The sequence below is a fragment of the Camelus bactrianus genome, chromosome 23, assembly GCF_048773025.1.
Source record: "Camelus bactrianus isolate YW-2024 breed Bactrian camel chromosome 23, ASM4877302v1, whole genome shotgun sequence".
NCBI lineage: Eukaryota > Metazoa > Chordata > Mammalia > Artiodactyla > Camelidae > Camelus > Camelus bactrianus.
In genome coordinates, this window is record NC_133561.1 from 37,882,443 (window position 1) to 37,897,579 (window position 15,137).

Here is a 15,137-nt window from a genome sequence, read left to right on the forward strand (position 1 = left end):
TACTTGCTGCTCCATTAGACTAAAAGCTTTTTGAGGTTAGGGATAATGTTTTCATCAGCCTTTACTATAATCACTGAAAGTACTGGAACATAATAAACCATACTGTCTATTCCTTGATTGAATAAACAAAATATCTAAGACTTCAGGAAGCCCCTAGAAACAATTATATTAACAGAATTTTTTGCCCTGAACACTGAAATAAAACATACAGAAGACTCTATGGAACAAAGGAGGAATGTGACTGAGTTTGTCCTCTCGGGGCTCACTTGGAGCCCCCAGGGTCAGAAAATATTATTTGTTGTGTTCCTGCTTATGTACGTTGTGACAATGGTGGGCAACCTACTCATTGTTGTGACTGTGGTGGTCAGTCCAACCCTGGGTTCCCCTAGGTACTTCTTTCTTGGCTACTTATCATTTATGGATGCTCTTTATTCTGCTACAGTCACCCCAAGTATGATTGTAGATTTACTCTGTGAGAACAAAACTATTTCATTCCAAGATTGCATGATCCAGCTTTTTACAGGGCACTTATTTGGTTGTGCTGAGATTTGTCTCCTGGTGGCCATGGCTTACGACCGCTACGTGGCCATCTGCAAACCTTTGCATTATTCAGCAATCATGAATAAGCAAGTGTGTGTACGGCTGCCACTGTTGACCTGTGTTGGTGGGTTTTTACATGCTGTAGCTCATCCTCTGTTTGTTTATAACCTTCCCTTCTGCGGTCCCAGTGTCATTGACCACTTTGGCTGTGACATGTACCCCTTGTGAAAACTTGCCTGCTCTGACACCTACATTATTGGCCTCACTGTGGTTGCCAGTGATGGGGCAATGTGTATGGTCATCTTTATGCTCTTACTCATCTCCTATGGGGTCATCCTGCACTCCCTGAAGAATCTTAGTCAGGAAGGGAGGTGCAAAGCCTTGTCCACCTGTGGCTCCCACATTACTGTGGTGGTCCTCTTCTTTGTCCCTTGCATCTTTCTGTATGTGAGACCTCCTTCTACCTTACCCATTGATAAGTCCTTGACTGTGTTTTACACTGTTATCACCCCTATGTTGAACCCTCTAATCTATACTCTGAGAAATGGAGAGATGAAAAGTGCCATGAAAAAGCTCTGGACCAGAAAAAGGAAATGAGACAGGAGGTAAATGTTATCACTTATTTTCAATGACAAATTGCTATTTTCAGGAAAGCCATGTGTGACTATTTACCTGTAGAAGGTGTTTCCTCAGGTTTAATAACTTGGACATGTTAAAAAACATTTATTACATGAATACTTCCAATGATCTAAATATACTTTTAAGATTTTCAGAATTTTCTAGTTCAAATATATATATGTGTATGTGTGTGTATATATATATAATTTGAAATACATTTTTAAGATTATCACCATTTCTTAGGGAAATATGTACAATTTTTGGATGTAAAGTATCTCTCTTGTGAATATAGATTTATATTCTATAGATGAGTTAACCTACAGTTTATATCACAAATTTATTTTAGTTAGGGGAAGATTTTCTCCTGTTTCTCTGTTAAATGATGTAATCTTTCTCAGAATTAATGATGCATTACAGTTTTAAAAAAATAATAGAAGAGATATGACATAAACATTTCATTCACTCCTCCCCACACAAAGACAGCCCATGTTAATATTGAAAGCATGTATCTGCAAGATACTTTAAATCAATTAATTAGCTTGTATTGCTTAGAATATTAACATCAAAGAGTATAGTTTCAGTGTTGTAATAGAAATCATAAGGAAGCTAAGTTTATAGAAATAATGTGAATTACCAAGATTTATATGCAGAAAAATAACCAACTTTTACTTCTTTTCCTAATTAGGTAATCATATTATCTCCTCAAGTGGAGCAGCTTTGTTTGGAGCCATATTTTCATAGATATGATTCATTAACCTTCCCAAATAGTTTAAAATATCTGATCATACCTCTGTTATTTTTCAATATCACCATCTCCTTTTTTGCTTATATGTTTCATAAACTCTGTAGAGATCCAGGTCTTCCTTTTTGTGTAAATTTAGCATTCACCATAATCCATGAGCTTAAAACATGCATTTTAGAACCTGACACCAGACATTTTGGATGATATCATTTTTAAGAAAGATGGTGACAATATATGCCCTTCTTATCTCTCATGCTAATGAAATACAATTTCCTAGGTAATAAAGAGGCCAGAATATATTGTTTTCTTTGATAGACATCATTCATAAAATCCTCTCCATCTGTGAATGAAGCTTGAAGCAAAATATTACCTGCCTCTAAATCATCAGAAATATGTGGTCAACATGTCACCCAGTCCCAACTTGTTCTGCTCACCACATGACAGGCCAGTAAATTGGGAGGCCTGGTGTTGGCACCAGGATAACAATTGTTTTTGGAAATCCAGCAGGCTGAGTAGATGAAGAACTAAAGTCTTAGAGAATCATCTTACTGAAATCACAATTCAGGCTCCTTTTATACTAAGAAGGGGATAAAGGGGAGAGGGCGTGGCTGAGTGTTACAGACTTCTTGGTGTTGAAATACTTTGTTCTTGAAGCTGTCCAGGTAGATCAGTTATGATGTCTCTGTAAACCTCCAATGAGACAAATGTTATTCTCTATTCTGCAACAGATTATCTATATGTGAATGGAAAAGTGTTACATGCTTAAATGTCAGAGTCTTGAGAATACACTATCTTGTATATTTCAGGCTGTAGGCAACATTCATCTACAAAACATGCAGAACCAGCATGACTAGGCACAGGATACAGAGCAAAAGGTTAAAGTAAAAGGAACAAATCTAGCATGGAGTCAGATTTGTTCTTCCCTATTACAAAAAAACTCTATTATTCTGCCTCCATTATTTAGTCTGGATTCATGATGGGCCAAGTCTTTAGAGCAATGGGTGTGTTTCACCAGTAAATGACACTGTATGAAAAAACCTCATATTCTGATATTATCCCTACTACAGAGAAAGTTCTTATATTATCCTAAAGTCTTCACAAATACAATACAATGCACAAAATACTACCAAGCATTTGAATTTGTCAGATCTTATATAATTTGTTCCTCCCCTTTTGGATGCTGCTATAGACTGAGGATTTGTGTCCCTCTTCAAAATTATAAATTAAATCCTTTATAATGTACTGGTATTTGGAGTAGGGCTCTTTGAGAAATGATTAGATCATGGAAGTGGGGTCCTCATGAATGGGATTAATGCCTTTATAAAGAGACCCCAAGAGCTTACATGACCTTTCTGCCATGTGAGGACTCAACAAATAAATGGCTGCCTAAGAACTAGGGAGGGGACCTTCCAGATATGGAATCTGCCAGCACCTTAATCTTTGACTCCTGCACCTACAAACCTGTGAAAAATAAATGTTTAGTGTTTAAGATACCCAGTGTATGATATTCTGTATTAGCAGCTCAAATGGACCAAGACAGATATTTAGTTAATTTTCAAATTTGTGTAGTCATTTCAAGGGATGAGATAAGAGTGTTTGTTAATTTTCTCTGTTGGTCTAAATCTCCCAGAAGTCAAAGAAAGTTACTTACCTTTGTGCTCTCTGTTTCTTACACAACATATGGCACATGGAATTTACTCTATACTTTGTCCATAACTTCAATTCTTGATCTATTGGAGTGTGATTTTTTTCTGATAAATTTTGATGAAATCTTTCTATGTTAAATTGTAAATATATGTATGTGTGTGTATATAAATATATGTAAATGTATATATATGTTTATGTATGCTACAAATATTCACTCTTCCTTGAAATTTCCTACAAATATTTTTATTTTAGAATTATGAGTGTCCCTATATACATGTGTTATTTAATATTCTTTTACTTTTGATTTTTCTATCACTTGGAAAATCCACATACTTCCAAATGTTTTATTAATTTTAATCTTTATTTAAATGACAGCTTTTCAATTTTATTTTTTTCCCACCTAAAATGCATTTTTGTTTATGATGGGGAAATATCTAAGCCCAAACAGGGAAAATAATCTGCCAACATAATTATTGATTTTGGTAATAATATGAAAATTTTCCATTTAGTACATCAGATTTTACACCATCAAGAAGATTCAAATTTGGGGCACTTTCTCCTTTTTCTCCCACTTTTCCCTTCCTCACCTAAAATTTAGGGTAATTTTGAAATGTTTGAAATCTTCTCATAAAAATATATTTTGAATATCAGGAGTCTATATATTTATTTTGAGGAAAATGACATGTTTTAATATTTTATTTTCCCATTCCAAGTAAGACATATAATGTTAAAGATTTATTGATGTCTAAGTAAAAATTTGTAATCATCACTGTAGAGTGTAAATAAATCTTACATTATGATTCTTTATTTAAAAAGAAGACTCTCTTATTTACATTTGATTCACATTTTCAATGAGCTAATCAGAAGGGGCTTAATGATTTTTCCTGTCCTGAACTACAGGACAATTCTCAAAGCCAAGGACATATTGTTAGTGGATACAAAGGCCCTCAAGTTGGTAAGCCCACCAGGTTGAGAAAGAATTCTCAGCAGAGGCAGAGGGTCAAAGTGAAAAGCTGCTTCATTGCTCAGAGAGGAAAGGGAGAAAAAAAAAAACCAATCAAGTCAGGAGCAGTCATCCAGGTAGACTGTTGAGACTTCATCCCCCAAATGGGTCACAGGGTCTTTTTATGAAAGGCTTCGCCATCATAATCTTCATCCCAGTGGTGCCAATCTGCTTCTATTATAGACTCTTTCCTCCCATGGACCTCAGCCCTGAAGCAGAAACTTCAGTGGAAAAAGAGAACAAAGAAAGAGATACCAGGATGTGTCCTTGGGACTGACACAGCAGTTGTGGGACATGAGTGTCTTGTTGTGTGGCTGTGTGCTTGAGATCAAGGAGTCAGCTGTGGGATAAGAGAAAAAGTCCTGTTTTGCAACAGCCTGGCACTTCCTTCCCCTTGCTGATAGCCAGCTAGTGTCAGTAAGCCTGTCTATTTACCTCTCTCAAAATGTCTATATTCAAACATTCATAGGCCTCTATCCAAATCTACACAAGCATGTATCCCACCACACACTCAGATCTGACCCAAACTCATGTAAATCCCTATGACCACATGTATGTCTACATTCAATGAAATTCAGGTCTACATCCAACTGCACATATGTGCCTCTGTGTGAACACACTGGGTTGGTATAGGATGGCACATGGATCAATATTTGATTAGCAACATGAATGCATTTGTATATGTACATGCCTATGTATTTGATGTGATCACACACAGGACTGCATCTGTCTACACACAGGGCTGTTTCTTGCCATATACATGTGTATGTTTGATGACACACAGGCTTATATCTGTCAACACACAGCGCTATCTTGCCATCTGCTTATCTGTATCTGACTGCAGATGAATTTGGTTAGGATTTGACTGAACAATTCTTTTGCTCCTTGTGGCATGTGCTTAGGTCACACTCTGGTATTCATCTTTTGCCTGACACTTAAGGAATGTCCAAGATTATTTCAACTGTATGAATGGTCCCTTGGCAGGGATGACTACAAGACTAGACTGTATTGAGTCTCTTTCTTATACATGTAGATGTAGGGTAATATAGACAATGTCTGCCCAGTGAGGTAGTCAGACATGTAAAATGGCAGCTTAGGGCTCCCAGAGAGAGGAGGTAAAGTTGATCAGCTCAGTTAAGCCAATCCCATCATAACATCAGCTTGAAGTCCAGGATATCAAGTTTTAAATTCAGATTAATATTTATATTCAAGGGAACAATGAAGGAACGAAAAGGTAACTTAGTGATTGAGAGAAATTCATATGTCTCATAATGAGTTAATATCTAAAATATATAAGGAATTTCTACAACAAAATTGTGACAACAAAAAAATGATTTAAAATTGAGCAAAGCACCTGAATAGATATTTTTCCATACAAGAATACAAATGGCCAATAAGAATATGAGAATAATATGCTCAACATCACTAATCAACAGGAAAATGGAAGTCAGAGCCATTCTGACACGTTACCTCACACTTGTCAGGATGGCTCTATTTGACATGGAGCAGATATTTTGGTGAGGATGTACAGAGAATGGAACTCTACTGTTCTTTGGTGGGAATATAAATTTGTTCAGACACCATGAAGAACATTATGGAGATTTCTCAAAATATTAACGATAAATCTAATGTATGATTCAGCAATCCTATGTGTATGTGCATATCCTATGTATATTTCATAGCCAGGATATGAAACCAGGAATCTGAAGAGATAGCTGTACTCTCATTTTCATTGCAACATTAATTATAAAATGAAACAATGACAGAAATAAATGTATTTCTACCACCTCTGAATATAATTAAAGAGTGAAATTATTTTCATCATTATCTTGTTAATCTAATTCCAGAATTCACACAAGATACAACCACTTTGAAAAAGTACCATAAACTTTACCTGATGTGAAGTGTCAATATTATAATAGGGTTAATAATTATCACTTAATGTACTTCAGAAAATAATAGTTAAAATTTCTGATTTGCATAACAGGTAGATTGATAATAAAATCATATAATAAAAAACTTTAAATCAGAGAGTTACCCACCTACATGAGTAATTTATATAATAGCAAATATTCAGACATAATATTAAGCTCATTTGTTTCAAATACCTAAATTCATAAATGGTCAACCTATTATTTTTCTGTCATAATATTTTGTCTTCAGGTAGATTTAAGAAGAGTTCAAAATAAAAATGAATGCTATAATTTTCCCTCTGAAGTTCAGTTCAGTTTCATGAAATAGTTGGGATGTTGGAAGATCTAATGGAGGTGAAATACCCCTGGGGTTCAATCAGCCACAGCTAACAAACTTCTTCAGATTGACCTACAAACAGGAAACATGGTAGCACGTCTGAAATTAAAGAGAAAGACCTTATCCAAATGTACTATTTATAAGTCAGCAAAGACAATTATTGTAGCTGAGCTATTCGGCAACTTTAATCTTACAACTTCAGTGCTTTCTTGGAGGACTAACAGCTGCCTTTTGCCATGGCCATGGAGCTCTATGTCAGACAAGGTCATAGGTAAGATTCCCCGCCCCCTCCCAGGAAATCACATCATCATAGACTGTCAGGGTTAAAAGGCCCTTACAAATTGTAGAGTCAGCCCTCATCCTCCCCAGTCTAAGATTCCAGTCCCTCTTCAGCAGGCGAAACTTCAAGAAAGATCGACTCAACTACAACATCGTCAACTTAGAAGTGAAAATATTTGGGGCCTTTTTTGTTATTGATATATATTTCAATTAGAAGAATAAGATAATTAGTTAGAATCAAATGAGATCAACTATATAACAAATTTTCATACAAAATGTTCCCCACTTAGTAATAATCAGACTTTTCTAATGATACTGCATCATTTTTAAAAACACTCTTAAAAACCACACATGAATCAAAGAGATGCACTATGTTTTAATGATCAATTTCCCCAATGTGGAACATCTCATGTAGTTTCTAAATTTTCCACAACTCTTAATAATTGTGTTGAACATATTTGTAAATAAAGACTTTTAGCTTTTAAAAATAGTTTTTTAGAGTTTAATCCTAGAATGAGTACTGTGGAGCTAATGAAAAAAGAAAAAGTAATTTTTATTTCTTTATAGTTATTTCTAAAACACTTTTTAAATATAATTTTTAAATATAATTCTTACCTTATGTTCAATCTTCTCTTTTCTGGTCTGTTGGGAGTCAACCACAGAACAGAGGAATGCAATGAAGCTGCCACACTTTGTTTTCACATATGTGAAGTTTTTCATATTGCATAATTAAAAAATAATGCTTTTTATTCATTTATCTTTGAAAGGAAAAGACTTTTTTTGCACAATACATTGTATTATATTTATGTTTTTTATTTTCTTTGGGAAATTTCTGTCCCCAAATTTCCCCATTCTATTCGAAATGCAGTGTCCTATAACCAGGAATGATGGATGATGGATACTATGGGAAGATGGGAGAAGAAGGCATGAGAATGCCTGTGGCAGAAACATAAAGGGGTGGGAAGGTCACTCACATCATGGAGGGATGGGTTGCTGTTGTTTGGTAATAAAATGTCAGGGAAGGTATTACTAAAGGCATTTCACTGAGACAATTTTAAACAATATTCTGTGAACACACACATACATTAATATACACAGTCAGTGTCCATAAATATGTGTTGAATGACTGAACTTGTAAAGGTACTTATAGTAACAGATTTTTGTGTTTGTGTTTTGTGTGTTAATATATATTTATGTCTATAGTACATTACCTCTCTATCTTATTTAGCAAATTATTTCTCTTTATTCTCCATATAAAATTTTTGATTTTAGAACTTTGACAATAAGATTTTCATTTGCTTGATAGGTCCTAGTGTACTGAACACTTATACAGGATTTTTTTTTAATCCGGGTCTACTGAAGCTATAAGTTTATTGAACATGACTCTGATAAATTGTCTGTGATACAGAATTTTGAAGAATAGAAAATATCAATTAACAATCATATATTTTGAAAGCAAAGTGGCCCAATAATACATTCATTCTTAGAGACACTTAATATTTTCATATTACCCCATAATCTGTGCCAGAAAGTATTAACCTAGAAGGCAACTTCCTTTCAAATATTTATTAATGTTTTTTGATAAGCTAGAGAGAGATGGTAAACAGAGCAGAAGGATGAGAACTTTTGAATTCCTGGTTCATTTATGGCCTGGGGAAGCAGGTGTATTCTCATCCATGGAGAATGGCAATTCACCAAGCACTTACCCATCACCTAACAGGTTTCAGGCAGTGCAAACATTATGCCAGGCACTGTGGTAGGTGCACTGAGGAAACACACCTGAATAGCTTATGTGTTCTGGTAGATACCAGGGACAGCGTGTTGACAACTACTTATATGCATTTCCCTAAACTGCCTGCTTATGGGAGATTTGCATTCATGGTGTCTTTCTTTCCACAGTTAGAGCTGAGGGTTCAGATGTGAATTCTTATGTAAAAGGGAATAACCCTTACCTGTGTGCAGCACCTCTCAGCTTACAAGATCTACCTGAGAATAACAGTCTGTAACCTCACAGACACAGAGTAGGGCTCAGAACCATGGGACAGAGAGATGATTTAGAAGAGTCACATGGAGTTAGATCAGAAGGAGAATTCAGATCTCACATAGGTGGTCCAGTGTTCTCTCAGTAAATTAACCTTTAAATGTTACCCTATAGATGTTTTACAAGTGACAGGTACTAGGTGTCTGAAGAGATGGAAACATCAAGGAGAAAGTAAGAGAGAAGTGAAACAAGCACCAAGGCAGTAGTGTCAGGGACACTTTCCACTGGTACAGTGACTGCTCTGTTTTTATGTTTAGAGATATACAGGCCATGATCCTTTCATGATTGATGGGTAATATTTCATAACTTTTGTAGGTAATTCAGGTCCCAGGAAGGTGTTACTTGTTGAATGGACCTCCTCAAATCTCCCAACAATGTGATTGAATTTGTTCTCTGGGGATGCACGCAGGACCCACACTTGCAAAAAATACTCTTCATTGTCTTTTTGGTCATTTTCCTATTTACCGTGTTGGCCAATCTGCTCATGGTCATCACCATCTCCCTCAGCCCTGTACTTTCAGCTCCCATGTACTTCTTTCTCCCCTACTTGTCCTTCATAGATGTCCTCTTCAGCTCTGTCACAACTCCTAAAATGCTTATTGACCTACTGTACCAGAGGGGAGCCATCTCCTGGGGTGGCTGCATGACTTAGCTCTTTTTGGAGCATTTCCTGGGAGCATCAGAAGTCATAGCCCTCATTGTCACGGCTTATGACCACCTTGTGGCCATCTGCAAGCCTCTGCACTACACAACTATCATGCGACAGGGGCTCTGCCAGTTCCTGGTGGTGGTGGCCTGGCTTGGGGGGATCCTACATGCTACTGTGCAGACTGTTTTTGCATTTGACTTGACCTTCTGTGGTCCCAATGTCATTGACCACTTCAGGTGTGATTTCTTCTCACTGTTAAAACTGGCCTGCAGTGACTCCTACAGGCTTGGAGTGGTGGTGGTAGCCAACAGTGGGGGCATGTGCTTACTGATTTTTTTCATGCTACTCATCTCCTACATAGTCATCCTGAGCTCCCTGAAATCCCACAGCTCTGAAGGACGGCACAAGGCACTCTCTACTTGCAGCTCCCACTTTACAGTAGTGGTGCTCTCTTTTGTCCCTTGTATATTCACCTACAAATGTCCTGTGGCCACTTATCCTGTGGACAAGTTTATGGGCATATTCTATGCAATATTCACTGCCATGTTAAATCCTATCATTTACACAGTGGGAAACATTGAGGTGAAAATGTCATGAGGAGTTTGTTGAAGAGGGGAGTAACTTAGGCTGTTCATGATGACAAGAAATTGATGATTTATATACACGTGAGGGTTATACATGTTGTAAATTGTGCAGTAAAGCGAAGAAATTTTGCAGATCATTGACAGAAAAAAAAGGTCTATAAACTAGTGTTTGTCAATTTTTTAATATTGGCTAGTCATTTTTAAGATGTTTTGATAATTTGTAATATACTTTACCAAGGCTTCAATGTTCAGAATTAAAGCTTCAGAATAGCCAATGAAGAGAATAACCATCAACCCCTAGTATGATGAATATAGAGTATGTTTTTCTCTAGAGTCTTCATTCTACTTTACAAAATTCTTCAGGTATATTACTTGGATGGAGTTCGCCTTTCCTCAGGAATTTAATCTCAGAAATCTTTCTATTTTTGCTTAGCCTGTGGTGACCAATTAAGGGATAGAAATTCTTATTCTCATTCTTAGATATGTGATGAAAGGACATTTGCATGAAGGAATCACTGCTTATTTTGTATGTGTGTGTATGCTATGAATTTGCCAAAAGTAAAAAGGGAGATACTTTCAAAAGAAGGAAAAGATAATTCACAATCTATCCCCAATTCTTTTTTGGCAAAAAAAAAAAAACAAGCCAGAAATTTTGAAATTACTTTTAGTTTGCTCCTTTTTTCTTAAATATCCTGTGGCACCCAGTTTTCATGAATATAAAGGAAATGTTTTATTTTTACATAGCAAGACTAGAGGAACCAATTGAAACATAGATAATCATTTTTTTACCAAAATTCAACAGAATAGCCTATGGTTAGGTTCCAAAAGTAATGAACTATGAGTCTGATACACATATCATACTGCTTTATTTCTTTCTTGGAAGGCATTAAATTAACACTTTATGACTCTATCAGGCAGAGTCACATCCACAAACTCAACTGGTCATTCCATGATCAGCATCTCCATTTTACAGGGAAGTAAATTGAACCCAAGAGAGGTTTACTAATTTACTTGCCTCACATCATGCATGGCTACCCCATATAGTGTGTCAGGGTCTGTTACACTGAAATGCATCTTTCTTTCACAAATGTCAGCTATGAAATTCCAACACAGGTCTTTAAAACTCAATCTTACTCTCTTTCAACTGGAACACAACTGTCTGTGGTATGTTTAGGTCTACAGATTAAAAAATTATATGGAATCTTAATAAAACAACTTTGTCCTTCAAGAAGATGGTGTCAGATTTGCTGTAGCCTTGTCTCATGTGTAGCTGTCCATTTCAGCACTACACATTTCTTTTCCTCTTTTTGTAAGTTTGAGCTATGGCATTTCACTTTTACAAAAGACCAACATTAGTATGGCGACAGATTTCTTCTATTAAAGAAGAATCACCTTCAGATTTATTTTGTGTATTGAAAACAAGTACTAAAGTACTTATGTTGGTCTTTATAAAAAAAAAGTGCCTAAAGTGAACTTTCAGAAAGTGGGGTAACTGCACTTCTCCTCTATGTGCGTGGAGAATACCAGCCCATTCTGTTTTATTACACAACTCTTTATAAAACAAAGCTTCTCTGACTGCACCACTCTTGCACATGGAGTTCTCACAGATGTCCCTTTCTCAAACTCAATGGTCAAATGGAGCTATTTCTTCCATAATTTGACCATAAAGTAAATCCAGAGCATGGTACTGGGGTGATTGTGTTTACTAAGGTGGGCATGACTGTCTCCAATTCATAAGAAACAGAACCTTTTCCCAGCACCTTGTCTATTTAAATGGTCATATTTGCAATTGCTGGTGAGTATTAAACATTTCAGCATAATCTAAACTAAATGATGTGTGGTACACTTTGTCTTATGATTATTAGATAGAAGATGAGAGTAATCCAAGGCTACGGATAGAAAAAGTATTGATTAAATGTTATTTCTATTCTAAAGCCAAATGGAGGATTTGAAGGGGAAACTAAGGCCAGTGACTGTGTCTTAGGGGCTATCCCAAGGGCTCAGTGGAGGGGTGAGAGGATGAATTAGGCACAAATTATAAACTGTCAGCAGCAAACTGGGAAGGTGCAAGAACCAGAGGAGGAAATATAAGGCAGTCTGGTGGTCTCACTGGATAAAGTCTCACTGGTTAGTGAGTAAGGTTAATGCTTGTTAAGATATTCCTTTGCACTCGTCATCAGTAGTCTCTCTTGAGGACAGAGTATCACCTGATTATTTCTGATATTTAAAATAACATATAAAGGATATATTAATGATGTAAATTAATGACATAAATAATGTTTGGCTCTGGTGTGTAAAAAATATGTTGGTTTTATCTGGATTTTTAATTCAGTGAAATTATTAAGAAATTAGCACGGGAAATGAGATAACTGTTGTTAAAGGCCAACCATGAAGCATAGATTTTGAGAAGTTCTTTATATATTTTAACTTTCTTAATGTAGCAACATGTATTATTAGAGAGGATTTTACTCCATTTCATAAAAGAAGAAAATGAGACTCAATAGACTTAAGCCATAATATGTTGTCTTTAGACTCTGCCTATCTATTCTTCCCACTCCATTCTCCTTGTTTTAATGATGTGAAAATACCAAAACACAGATCTGAACATTGGCCACATTGTGGAGACTGTCATTGAGGCATTCTTATTTTTTGGGTGGTGGAGTGACTTCTTCTCTTTACGTCTTTGCCAATTGCCTTTTCCTAAATTACTTATTTAGCAAGCATATTATGGTTATGAAAACATGATGGAGAGTAAGAACACCATCTTCAGCATCAAGAGATATGGGTTTTATTTCACATTATGCCATCTTTTTTTTTTTGATAACCTTAAACAGCCTCCCCTATTTGTACAAGTAGTTTGGGTAAGTTGGAAGGTGTTTCCACGTTCTGTGATTTGGCCTGAACCAATATGTTTATTGCCATAAATATAGTTATTTTTGTTTCTACTTCAATTGGAGGTAAAATTGGAAGAGTTATGAGACCACAGTCCACCTCCCAAAACTTTTCTGTTTCTGGTAAACAACTTCAGAGATGTTCTTCTGTGATAAAATTGTCTCTGGATTGGACTAACACAGCATGAACTCTGCTCTTGTGTGCTTTGTTATATTGAGAACATGTTCCTCTACTTAGTGAAATGTCATCAAAACACTTTGGCAGATATCTTGTTTTTGTGAAATTAGTCCCTGAACCTATCAAGGTTAATCCATTCCTCACCTAATTTCTGATCAACTGTGGTAAAATCTATATAAACTTTCTTCTGATTTCTTTCTGATTTACTCTTCAAGTTTGAGAATCTGTGGTGCTGTCTCTTCAGAGTTTACAACACTCTGGCCTTGGATTTGTATTCTGGGTACAGACTTTCCTGGTATAGCTCCAGGAACTCCTTTTTTGAAAAATTATTTTCCTGGACAATGTTCACTGCTTTAAACCTATCTCTGTTCTCCTTCCAAGCTTTGCTTCTCTAGGGCTTGGGGAGATACACTAGACAGGGGTTGGGTTTCTAAAGCAATCTCTCTGCCCAAAACTGTAGCTATTTAAGTAGAGGATGGAAGGACACTTAATGGGCCATTGCAAATGGATGTCAAGCTTTTATGAGGTTGGAATGATGATTGTCTGTACCTGCTAATTCTTTTATCTGACTCTGGCTTTCATTCCAGAGTTGAAAGAAAAATTCAAGTTGAAAGACATTCTCATGATGACACTTCAGGAAAATCCATACTCCCCATAGTTTTATAGATGGTTTCAGACCCTCATTCATACAATCTTCAGCATCTAACATTACAAGTATTATTTTTGGCACTATAATATTAAAGTGTCTAGTCAAACCAGGTTTACTAATGTGGTTTCAGTTTTCTTAAACTCTTTCCCTTGGTGACACATGCTGCTCACAGTGACCACATTCTTTGGAGCCAATCCAGAGTTATGTACAATTTTTTTTCTTATTATTAATTCAAGCATATTGGAACATGGTGATTTAGTGTGGTTCTGTATAGGAATATCCATAAGTTGAATTGGACTGAATCTATTTTTAAAATAATTTCAAATATCAATTTTGTTTATTTTAGTAGATAATTGTAATAGGCCTTACAATTGGTGGCAGCATAAGAGTATCAGGACACTTGAGTCACAAAACTATAAATGAAACATAAGAATCCTGGCCCAGAATTTAGTGGCCTGGCTTCTTATTTCCCCACCACAAATGGTGTTCATTTTCCTGTTGTAATATAAACTTGCTGTAAATTGTGAGTATTGATGCTTATTTTTTTTCTATTCCATAGAAATATTATGAGATTAAGTTTAAATAATTGAAATAAATGCATTCCACCATCTCTGAATGTAATTGAAGGATGCAATTATTTTCATCATTGTCATTATCATATCATCTCAGTTGCAGAATGAGACAAGTCCAACTACTTTGAAAATTGCTGTGAACTTTATTAGGCATAAAGTGCTAATATTATAATAAGGTTCATAATTGTCACTTAATGTACGTCTGAAAACAATATTTAAAGCTGTGATTAGCGTTAATTGTAGATCAATTGAAATATAGAATACATTCATGAAAATGTTTAAATCAGATAGTTAACCACCCAAATTTTTAATTCATACAATAGGCAAGAGTCAACCTCCATATTATACACATTTGTTATCAAATACTTAAACTTAGAAATGGTAAACATTTTTTTATCATAGTGTTTTGTCTTCATGTAGGCTTAATGAGGAGTTCAAAATTAAAGACAAATGCTACAATAATTCTATTGTGAAGTTCTCATGTTGCTGACAAG

General features: G+C 35.7%; 2 pseudogenes; both read left to right on the plus strand.

Annotated features, from left to right (window-relative positions):
- Window positions 1-219: 219 nt before the first annotated feature.
- Window positions 220-1,137, plus strand: LOC141574854 (olfactory receptor 4A47-like; annotated as a pseudogene).
- Window positions 1,138-9,469: 8,332 nt separating this feature from the next.
- LOC105076411 (olfactory receptor 4C13-like) lies at window positions 9,470-10,395 on the plus strand (annotated as a pseudogene).
- Window positions 10,396-15,137: the final 4,742 nt, after the last annotated feature.